This window comes from Nicotiana tabacum, chromosome 18 (assembly GCF_000715075.1).
Source record: "Nicotiana tabacum cultivar K326 chromosome 18, ASM71507v2, whole genome shotgun sequence".
Lineage (NCBI taxonomy): Eukaryota > Viridiplantae > Streptophyta > Magnoliopsida > Solanales > Solanaceae > Nicotiana > Nicotiana tabacum.
In genome coordinates, this window is record NC_134097.1 from 143,095,184 (window position 1) to 143,103,742 (window position 8,559).

Below are 8,559 nucleotides of genomic sequence, written 5' to 3' on the forward strand. Positions count from 1 at the left end.
ACTACCTAAATGAAACAGAAACAAACAAGTAAACTAACACAACACAAATCCTATTCAAAGCTCCATAAATCCATCTTTTATATATTCCAAGCCAAGCTTTACATTAGGTGGAAATAGAAGCGAATACCTAGAAAAGAGGGTAAACAATTAAGAAATGAGATTCAGCAAGCTCAAAAAATCAACAGTACAACAGATAACCTCAGATTCAAACCAACAGGTGTCGAGATCGACCCCAGAAACCCGTAGAGTATCTACTTGTTCAACCAACTTCACATCCCACTCAAAATGAAATCCATTCTACTTTAAACACTCGAATGAACTAAACTAGACCGGACAGATTGAAAATTTGAGAAAGAAAAATCGAAACAAGAGAGATTAATGAAACAGTGAACTAGGATTCATTTCAGGAATTCGAAATCTAAGAAATTACCAAGATAACTTAATGAAACAATAGTTTCTACAGCTTCCTGGTATTTTCAGAATTTCTCCTCTCAGTATTTTTAGAGTATCTGAATCTCCCTCCCTCCTATTTTAGAATATCCAACTGCTGTGTATATCCTAATGTTTATCTCTCTCTATCTCTGCCTCTCTCTCCTCCAATGTTCTCCTCTTCTTTTACAAAGTCAGTCCTCCCTTCTTATATATATCAGTGAGTATCCCCCTTTTAAGGTGTATTCTGTCCTTTTTCTTATGTTCCCCTCCCTTTCCAGACTGTGTACCCTTTTACACCTGTATTTTAGTCTTTAATTATATCCCCATGTTCTCTGATTCCCAGCTCCTAAAAGGGCAATAAGCCAGCCACTACCAGTCCCCTTTTCATTCTTAATTCATTCCACTACTTAGTGCTTATAATTAATTCAGTAGTGCATTTCCTAGACCCTACCACTATTAAGAAGCCCTCTAATTAATTATTGACAGGTTTCCCCACCTAAATTACCCTCAAGGCTTCTGTTATTCATACCCCCTAAGTTCTGAAGTACCACAATTATAGTAAACAAAAGACTAAAACCTTTAACTAGATTGAAAAATCAAAACCGCTATTAAATTACTTAACGACATACATGAATATGCATCAAAGGCAATCGAATGGATAATTCACACTTTTAAACCTAATTCAAACCTAAGAAGAGAAGAAGACAGGGCAGAAGTGGAATAATAACAAGAAAAGAAAAGAAGTAGTGTTAGATACTCACCAACTAAACTCGAAGTTAGAATCTTATAACTTGATTTATACAAAACTGATACCAATCGCTTTTTTCTGTCGAGAAAGAGCGAATGGCATCAATTTTGTAATGAATCAGCCTTCCCGAGTCGATGCATGCCACCAGTTTTGATAGTATCGAGTTGTGAGTTTTTAGAGCTTAAATTTGGATCTAATATTCGAGGAGTTCTAGAAAGATTCGAAGGAAACCATTCTGGGATTTGTAAAAAGAGGGTCCAGGTGGTCATATGGTATTAGTTTGGGGTTGATTGGGTAAACTAGGGTTCGGGTCCGATCTTCGATCTGAAATTCGAGGGATTTGGCTAAGATTCGAAGGCAATGGTTCGGGGATTTGACATGATGGGGTGAAGGAGAATCAATGGTGTTAATTTGGGGTTGTTTGGGCCACCGAAACCGCCGTGAGGCGATTTTCGGTGGGCGGAGGGTGGTGGTGTGAGGCGGTGAGAGACACAGAGAAAAGGGAGGGGGGGTCCTGAGAGGGGTAAGTGTTTGGGGGGGTTTGATATATCAAACGTTCGATTTAATTAGGGTCGTTGGATGATTGGAATCCAATGGCTCTGATTAAATCATAAATGGAAACGGGGTCGTTTTGGTTTCAACTGGGGCGGTCCGGGTGTGGGAATGGGTCGGGGTTTGGGAATGGGGTGAGAATCTGGTCTGTTTGATCAAATTAATTCAACGCCTCAGATTAAAGCATGTCCAAACGACGTCGTTTGGTTTAGTCTGGTAACGGACCGGGTTGGGACGGGTTTGGGCCGGACTGGGGTGGGTTTTCAGGTGCATTTGATTTGGGCCTCTTGAATTAAATTGAATTTGGCCCAAATTTGACCTCCTTCTCTTTCATTAATTCTTTTTCTTTCAAAATTTAAACTTAAAAATCCTAAATTAAACTATAGAAGACCTAAATTAGCTTTAAAATATTAATTAACTTTAAATAACACCTATCACAAATAATTAAACACTTAAATTAAAAGAAAATCACACAATTTGACCAAAATACAAAAATATGTTTATTTTTTTGTGAATTTTTATTTTTTGTAAAACATCTAATTATTAATTAATTCTAAAAAATATAAAAATCAAATCTTAAATGCAAATGCTATATTTTTGTATTTTTTATGCATTAATAAAATTAAACATGCACACAAATACATGCGAAAAATCAGGAAAATCACACAATAATTCCTAAAGTAACACATAATCAAAGCCAAAACCTAATTTTGGGAATTATTTTGGAGTAATTTGTATGAGGCAAAAATCACGTGCTCACAGCTGCCCCTCTTTGTACGGAAACACGAAGAGTTTTCGTGCAAAGATAAAGTGAGCGGATACGAGCGATTTTTGCATGTTTGAACACTCCGTGGAAAGCATTTTTTGAAAGATTTGACCGAACCTTTGCTTCAAAGGTTTCCTACATATCCTTGGCTATTAAAGATTCAGGTCAATATAGTTCGGGAAGTTTCGGTAGCTGGGACTACCATGAAGCTGCGGTTTTACTGTTACTACTGTTGCTGTTGCTGATACTGCCTACTGTCCTCCCTATTACACCATGACAAAAATGAAGAAGCTAGACTAAGCTATAATCTATTCTTTACAAAGATTTATTTTCAAACTTGGTCTTGTGACTGTTGTTGCCTTGTTGATTTGCATTTCCCTCAGTCGTTCCTTTGCTGCTGACTCGAATTGTATTCTTGAGATGCTTTTCCTCTCCTTCAGGCGGGTGCCTGATTGTTGAACCTTTAAACGTCTTTCAAGACCATTGCTGAACTTGAATCGTATTACCTTGTTCTCCAGGTGGACGCCTGATTGCTGAATCTTCCACTGCCCTTCCTTGTTCTCCAGGTGGACACCTGATTGCTTGAGCTTGAATTGCTTCTTCCCTTCGTTTTTCCGGCGGGTTCCTAATTACTTGAAATCTGAATGGTATCCCCTTGTTCTCCAGGTGGGCTCCTGACTACTGCGCTTGAAAGTATTCTCTACTCTCCAGGCGGGCTCCTGACTTCAAAATAGACAAACCAAGAATTTGAAAGCTAAAACTTAAATTATACTCCCTTGTTCTCCAGGCGGGCTCCTGACTGCTGCGCTTGAATGTGTTCCCATGCTTTTCAGGCGGGCTCCTAATTGCTAAACTTGAAATGTATTCCCATGCTCTCCAGGCGGGTTCCTGACTTCAAAATAGACAAAACAAAGAAAATTTTCTGCCCCAATTTGGGTATCTAGGCACATATGTAAGTGTAAAACGAACCACATTAACAAATATCAATAAGCATTTGAAAACTAGGTTCCGTTATCCAGGGGGTCCTGACAACTCTTGACAATTTTAAATCTAAGCTATATCTTTTAAAGGTGTGACTTCCGCTAAATCTTGTTATTTAATGAAAACTCTCAAAGCTAGGTCCCATTGTTCAAAAGGGTCTTGAGAATTTCCGACTAAATTGGGAAAAGGCGGAAAAAGATGGCGTTTCTGCTTGGGGAAAACGTTGAGGAAACAGAAAATCATAATCATTAATCTGGGAAAGAAGAGAAATTAGAATCTTTGTTCTCATGGGGTAATGTCCAAAGTGTATCTCAAACATACAAACTTCAAAGTTCCACTTATAATCTTCTAGGGTGCACTCATGTCAAATTCCGTTACTCATGATTATTTTGAGTTTTAAACTAAGTCCTATTTTCCAGGAGGGTCCTGAGAATTTCCGCGATCAAATCTGCCTAGTAATTACTCTTCCTACGGATGATTTCCCGAAACAAATGCCATTTTTGCCCCTGTTTCAAATCAAAGAAAATTTCGTCAGTTTAAAATGTGGTGGTTCATCGTAGCATTCTTGCTGGAGGTGGTTTTCTCTTTGTCATTCTTTGCTTCGTCCAACTGCCTTGAACTGATCGAAAAGATTGTTTTGACCTTCCGACTGATCCTTAACTGCAAGATCCCCAACTGCTATTCTCCCCTTCTGACCTTTATGCCTGAAGCCGTACATCTCCCACGACATTACTGAACCATTCCACAGTTTTAAGTTTTGCTTACACCATAGGTCCCATTTTTCGTCTTTGGCGTGTTCTAGCTGCATTTTGCTTTGTGCAATTCCGAAACTGGTAGTAAGCTTTGAAATTCCTTCTTACAAGGCTAACTTGGAAGAGCTTTAGAGAAGTAAAATTAACAGCAATAAAATGCAAGGATTTTAAGAATAAAGAAAAGAATCCAAATTTGGATGACTGTTGGAGATAGGAAAAGGGACTTAGCTGAGCGGAATCACCGACACCAATGATCATGGTATGCATTTGGATTAATTAGCCCAGTCTATTTAACCAATCTCCTTTCCAATTGTTTTACTTTGTTCTCCAAGATTTCCACAACCCAATTTTACTTTCCGCCAACTTACGGACCTTGTTCGACTTGCAGTGCCCTGAAGGGTTTTCACCGACAAACCTCTCTCATTTGTTTTCTCTCAGTTTTTGTCGCCTCATGGTGCCCATAAGGGTTTTCACCAATAAGACTCTCTTATTTTTTTTTTGATTTTTCTTACTTAAACTGGAGTGTTGCCCCTAATATGAATTCTCTTTACATTTCTCGACTTGGCATCTCTCGAAGACTGATCGGAAGGTCTTTCTTTGGACCGTAATGTGGGTTTTGGATGAGGTTAGAAAGAAAAGGTATCAAAGGCTCAAAACAATTTTGACACTGGTTTAAAATTACAACTCTTGGAATCACATTTCTTATTACAAGTACAACTTCTGCCCGAGTTTCTTGCTTGGGGATCTTTTTGTCACGGCCCAATTCCCGAACCCGGTCGTGATGGCCCTCTCGTGAAGACAAGGCCAGCCAAACTAAACAGAACACCTCTCGTAAACAGTTAAATATCATAAACGGTAATAACATATACTATAATCTTCATAAATTATGAAATTTAACAAAACAACAGTAGAAACCATCCCGACACAGCCCAAACCAGGGTGTCACAAGTCACGAGCATCTATAAGAATGAAATTTCCACTTTACAGTCTAGAAATACACTAAACAAGAATAATGAATAACATATAAAGACAGTGGTGCTGCGAACGCTGGCAGTCACCTCGCTAAAACCTCCACAACTCTGCCTCCACACAGCCAATACCCGCTATCGGGTGAAAAATAAAATACCTGCAACTGCACGCGAGGTGCAGGGAGTAAAGTGAGTACTCCAACTCAGTAAGTAATAAAGGTAAATAATAACTGAGCAGCAAGAAACCACGTAAAGCAACCGACATGCTATATAGAAGCAGTGTAAAAACTCCTTGAGAAAAACCAGTGAAACTGTGAATTCTTCAGAAAATACCTTGGCTCAGTTTTAAACCTCTTTTGAAAATGATCTTTTTCAATAGTTGTGAAATAATTTCAAAACAATTAGTGCCGCTATGCACAGAAATCCGCCCCTCGGGCACAAATATCACAGTTAAACAAGTAAAAGACAAGTAAGTATGCAAAATGAACACATAAACCTCGCCCCTCGGGCAATCATATAGAATAGTAGCAGCCCCTCGGGCACAATTAGTTCCTGGTCAGCCATTGTTACCTGACCGTACGGTGTTATTCCTGGTCAGCCATTGTTACCTGACCAAATTGCATCATACAGTGTCATTGTTACCACTGTTTCAAATCACATGGGTACCCGCGCTCACTGTGGGTGTGCAGACTCCGGAGGGGCTCCTACAGCCCAAGCGCAATAACAAGCCATCTCGTGGCATCAATCAAGTCCTGGTCAGTCATTGTTACCTGACAAATTTATATCATACAGTGTCATTGTTACCACTGTTTCAAGTCACATCATACAGTGTCATTGTTACCACTGTTTCAAGTCACTGCTGCGGCGCGTAGCCCGATCCATGCTCAGTTCAGAAATCATAATAAGCCCCTTGGGCATTTGTAAAACAATATTTCTCAGCCCGAAATATTATTTAGAAATATCATTTAAGTTTTCAAATCTTAGAAAGATGGCTGAGTTGCAAAACAGTATTTAAAACCTTGAACTGAGACAAATCTTACATCACAATATGCTAAGGGGACAATACCCAATCGAAAACAATCGCAAAATATCAAGAATCTCGAAATTAGCAAAACCCGAGCCCCGGGCCCACGTCTTGGAATCGGGTAAAATTTACATTTTTAGAATCCGCATGCCCTCACGAGTCTAACCATACCAAAATTATCCAATTTCGATACCATTTGGTCCTTCAAATCATCATTTTACACTTTTGAAAGGTTTCACAATTTTCTTCCCAAATTCCATCTCAAATCACGAATTAAATGATGAATTCAGTGATAGATTCACGAATTCTAGCCAAATCTGAGTTAAAATCACTTACCCCGATGAGTTCCTTGAAAAACCTTCGAAAAATCACCAAAATCCGAGCTCTCTAGGTCAAAACATTAAATAAAACTCAAAACCTCGTATTTATATAGTACCCTTCGGATTCCGACACCGTTGACCGCATAAAAATGACCGCGGTCCGCGCAAAATCAGCGGGGTCCGCGCAAAAATGACTGCGGCCGCGCAGCTTTTGACTGCAGTGATAGGCTTCAGTATTTTGGCCATAACTTTCGCTACAGGTGTCCAAATTGTGATATCTTTACCTTTCTGGAAACTAGACACGAAGGGCTACAACCTCCATTTTTGAATCACCTAAATATTCCTTGTGGATCAAAAGATATGAGCTTCCGAAGTAGGACCAGCAACCTGCAGTCTTCAGTGACCGCGGTCCGCGCCCACTTTGACGCGGTCAGTGCTAGCCAGCGCGCCCAGCGCGAAAAGGAGCGCGGTCCGCGCCACAACTGCTGCCCCCTCCATTTTCTAAGTTCCGGGGTGTCCGTACTCGCTCAAAACTCACCCGAAACATGCCCGAGGCCCCCGGGACCTCAACCAAAAGCACAAACGCGTCCTAAACATTATTCAATCTCGTTCCAATCATCAAAACACCTCGACTAACACCAAAAATCCTCAAATCACATCGAATTCAAGCCTATGAATCTCAAGAACTTTCAAATTCCATTTTTGATCAAAAACTCAACCAAACCACGTCTGAATGACCTCAAATTTTGCTGACAAGTCCAAAATGACATAACGAAGTTACAGAAACTCTCGGAATTCCATTCCGACCCTCGGATCAAAATCTCACCTATCAACCGGAATTCGCCAAAATACGAATTTCCGCCAATTCAAGCCTAATTCTACACCGCACCTCCAAAACCACTTCTGATCACTCTCCTAAGTCACAAATCACCTCCCGAAGCTAACCGAACCATCAGAACTCACATCCGAACCCTCTAACACATAAGTCAACATCCGGTTGACTTTTCCAAAATAAGTCTTCCTTAAAGAGACTAAGTGTCTCATTTCCTATCAAAACCAATCCGATTTAACTCTAACACACCGAAGACTGATAACAAAACATGAAGAAGCATAAAATGGGAAAGACGAAGCGGTTCTCATGAGACGACGGGTTGGGTCGTCACATCCTCCCCAACTTAAACAAATGCTCGTCCTCGAGCGTACCCACAGTTATCCTAGAAGCTAACCAATAGCTGAATGACCTTACCAAGAATATACCCGGGGGTGATCCTACGTCACCCTATCTCGCATAGGTCCGATAACACAACATAGCTGAAATTTCACAATCCATCTAGTCTATAAACCATAGAACCACATTGCACTTTCCGAAATCATACACAAGATCCGATCCTCACATCCATACTCAGAATAGGCCCGAACCAGCTGTAATAACCCTCAATCATATGATATACTACATAACCCAAACACTCGAAACAATAACTTCTATTCACAGCAGTTGCCCACAGTGCCCGAATACCGGTAGGAAACCTCTTATCAACTAAGGTCTTATTCTAACACTTCCATATACTGCCAACGATAAATGAAACACGCAACAAACCATAACCATTTCTCAGATCAACCACTCATGAAGCCATTTCCCTTTTGACTAATACCATAACAGGTTTCTGAGCCGAACCTCGATATTATCCTTCTAACAAGCTGAAATCAAATCTGTCTGTATTCATTAATGACCCCAACGATCACCTGGAATCCAACACACCACTCTGGTGATATGACGCCTCAATACAGGCCTAAGCCACAACTTGCATAATACACGCACCAATAAGAAACGGTCTGAACATACTTAAATCATTAAAAAAATGACTCAAACGAAAGAGCTGTACCTCAAGCTCATCAATACCATCACAACACAAGGCTGAGACCCCGTCTCACATCATATAAATAGAACACTGAATCCACCCCGAAAGGTCATATCTCCATGTGGCCACGCTACAACGCGCGATCCTATTCAATCAC